This window comes from Nothoprocta perdicaria, unplaced genomic scaffold, assembly GCF_003342845.1.
Source record: "Nothoprocta perdicaria isolate Ctin4 unplaced genomic scaffold, notPer1 scaffold_9, whole genome shotgun sequence".
Classification (NCBI taxonomy): domain Eukaryota; kingdom Metazoa; phylum Chordata; class Aves; order Tinamiformes; family Tinamidae; genus Nothoprocta; species Nothoprocta perdicaria.
This window is the reverse complement of record NW_020456198.1, coordinates 3934774-3938338: the sequence shown is the minus strand read 5'-3', so window position 1 is coordinate 3938338 and position 3565 is coordinate 3934774.

Sequence of the window (3565 nt, the reverse complement as noted above, 5' to 3'; positions counted from 1 at the left end):
TAGTGAATTCTATCATTATACTTTTGTTCTTAGAAGAATTCAGCTGCAGATTTGGCCTTCCTTCTTCATGCCAGTTAAGAGTGATGCCATCTCAGGTCTTACACAGAGGTTGTCTTACAGATTCTGCTTGTTCCTATTTGAACATCTTTGCGGGAGCATGTAGCAAAAGAAGGAAACTTGCCACTAAAGGTGGGAAAATGCCTGCAGTGGCACACACACAAACATCCTCGCAGTTTTAACTGGCTGGATACTGTTTGTATGCATACACTTTATCATATTATTGCAAACCACATTCAATATGGTGCTAAATTCATTTAGTGAGCTTTGAAACCGTAGCTTTCCCTGTTTGTGTGTGTGTTTTGTTTCCTTTATTTGACTCCCATTTTTTTTCCTGCTGCAGGTTGTGGGTTTAAACGATTTTTCTTCAGTCTTTTTTCTTCTTACTTGGTTTTCTCTACATCATATGCCATTTTCTACATTTTCCTACTACATACCTTTTTCCTTCTGCAGCTTCTCTTGCTCGCTTTCTGTGAGCTGGATTTATTCCTCCATGTTTCCTCCCTCCGTTCTCTGCACACCACCTGTTCTCATTCTGTCTCCTCCAGACGCGCCAGCAGAGCCGTTCTTGCCGTCTCGATCCTAGTGATACTCCTGGTGCTATTTTACTTCCTCAGTTAGACCTTGGGAATTGCTGGTGCGCCTGGTCCCTGTTTTGTCCTCATAGAAGTACCTGCCTTCAAGGCAGCATTTTCCACCCTTCACTGTTCTTGACCGGGTGGATTCATCCCACTTACATTCTGGGTGTCTAGTGGAGGTGCCTGATTTACTCCTTGGCTTCTTCTGCAGTCAGTGGGGAGGGAAGGGCTCTTCAGAAAGTGCTTTGGACTGGAGCAGACTGAATGAAGTTCCAGGTTATTCCTGGGTCTCCAGGGTTAGCCGAGGGAACTCTGGATGACCAGACTTTTAACCGGCTGTCTCAAATACTAATAGATGGGGTGAATCCTTGTTACGCATGATCAGCTTGTTACCATGTTTGCAACTCATATCAACTTCTAACATGATGGATTTTCTGGCTTTTCTGGGGTGTTCACAGGTTTTTGTCCCCTAAATCAATACATCCCTGTATAGCACTTTGGAAACAGTTCAAAAGAACGGAAGTCGTGTGCTAAAGCTAGAAAGAAAGAAAGAAAAAGGCACACACATATTTTCAGCATAGTGAGTTCATAAAATGGAAAATTGCCTCTCCACCTCCAGCCCTTGTAATACGAGTGATTCATCTGCCCCGATTCCTGCTCTCTGACGAGTCAGTCGGTTTTGTGCCGTGATCTTCCCGCTGCCGCTTTCCTCCCTCTGCTGGAATAGCGACGTATTCACGGCATCATGAGGAAATAACTTTTGCTGGAGGAAGGATGGTTTACTAAAAGACAGCCTGGGGCCCAGGCTGCAGAATTAAGGTTTTGGGTGGGAATATATAGGAAAGAGAGAAAAGGTGGTGGAAGAGAGAGGGGAAAAAAAACAAACAAGAACAAAAACCCCACAATGTGGAAAGAGCAAAAAACAGCAAGGAAGGTGGTAATCCAGAATGTATGGAAATAAGGGAGTGGGGGTCTGCAATGCCTGTTTGGCTGGCACTTTTAAATTAATAGCTGCTTTTGAGTAGCTTAATGAATGTCAAGCTTAGAAAATGAAAAGCTGATAATATATTGGCTTGTTAGAACAACAACTGTAGAATATATATAATATATAGAATTATAGAATAATAGCAATTGTTAGAATAATAAATGAATTCATCTATTTTTGCCAAATTTATTTTTGCCTCATTTAGCTTATATGCATCAGTAATGAATAAAAAAAGAGATACATGGAATATGGATATTAAATAAATATGTCATGGTAAAATAAGGCAAGTGACAGTGTTTTGGAGTACTATCTAGACATCCACCAATAAACTTGCTTTCTGATCTGTGTAAAACAGTAATAGTGAAATCTTTTGTGAGTCTCATAGACTCTCTGACAAGGGAGATTTCCTTTGGACATTGCCTTGGGACAGCTCTCCCCATAACAACAGAGCTCTGTACAAATGACAAAAAAGTTTGTAATATAAACCATGATGTTTGACATGGAGAATATAATTCTATCACTAGCTGGTCTTATGCTCTGGCTGGAGTCCGAGTTGAACTTGAGATGTAACGTTAGACTCCGTAGGTGGAACCAGCTGAATTGTTGAAAGAAAGCAAGAATGAAATGTTGAAATGTTGAAAGAATTAAATTTTCTCTTATCTGTGCCACAAGATAGCTTAGATTCTATTCAGAAACTTAAGATTAGTTGTCCCCTGGCTGACATCTTTTCCAGTGATGTTTTTAACATTAGTGATAAATACAGGTTTTTTTTTGATATATAATAAAATACTACTATTAGACAATGAATCATAAAATAACGCCCTCCATTTATCATTTATCCTTAAGAGTCCAGTCCTAAAAAAGTCTTTACTTTTAACTCATGCTCAGATCCGAGATGAAGAGTCATTCCACTGTTTTGGGAAACTACAGTACAGCTAAGGATATGTACGGTCGTTTCCGAAAGATTAGGGCCAAGTCGACAGCCTTCCTTAATCCTGCCGCAAATGTCTGCAGCAGCAGTTGCTGTTGCTGCCTTTACCTTTTTATTTTTTTAAGGAGTTTAAAGGAGTTTTTAAGGAGTTTTATTTTTTTAAGGAGACTTACAAGTGAGGAAAAAACACCCCTCGTTACTCTGTTAGGCTCGTAGTTTTATGAGATACGTCTTGATCACGGCATAAACATATTAGTTGGGCGGAAGGCTGAAACTATTTTCATAATTATAGCCTATCTTGCCTGACTACTAACAGGCTCGTATTTTTAAAACTTTTATGTGGATAATTTTGGAAAGGCAGTGATGTATTCTTGGTTCTGAAGGGGAACACGGGGACGCAGAAGGAAGCCTCTGAAGGACTGGGATGAGGCAAACTTCTCCAGGAGGTCGCTGAGGGCGATCTAGGTGACAGTGACATTAAATGGGCACAGAAACTTTGGCGGATCAGGGCCTGGGCCTGGAATTGGACATTGCTACGTGAGCAAGGGCAGGAAAATCCACAATAAAAAAAAGTTTTCAAAACCTGCAGTTAGCTTATGTGCAGAAACTTGATTTTGCAGAACTCTGCTATCAGCAGTAAATACACCCTATAAATACTGATATATTGGTAGATATTACTAAATATACCAATATTTGCCCCCTTTAATGCTGCTCCGTGCCATCCCTAAGCGTAGGATGCTGCCCCAAAGCGAATGTGGAATCGCAGCCACAAGGCAGAGCGGAACACAGGTGTAAAAAAGGGTGCAAAAATGGGTGTGAAGAAGCCTGTGCAGGGGCTCTGGGGGCTTCTCCGTCAATAAAAGCGGTGGAAACGCAGGGAATGGGACTTGGCGAAGTTCTCGGGCCGGCGCAGCGCAGGCGGCACCTCGGGGCGACCTGGGGCCGCTTTATGGAAGCGGCCGCTGCGGGCGGGCTGCGCGCGGGGCGCTCGGCGGCAGCCCCGGCGGGGCCGGG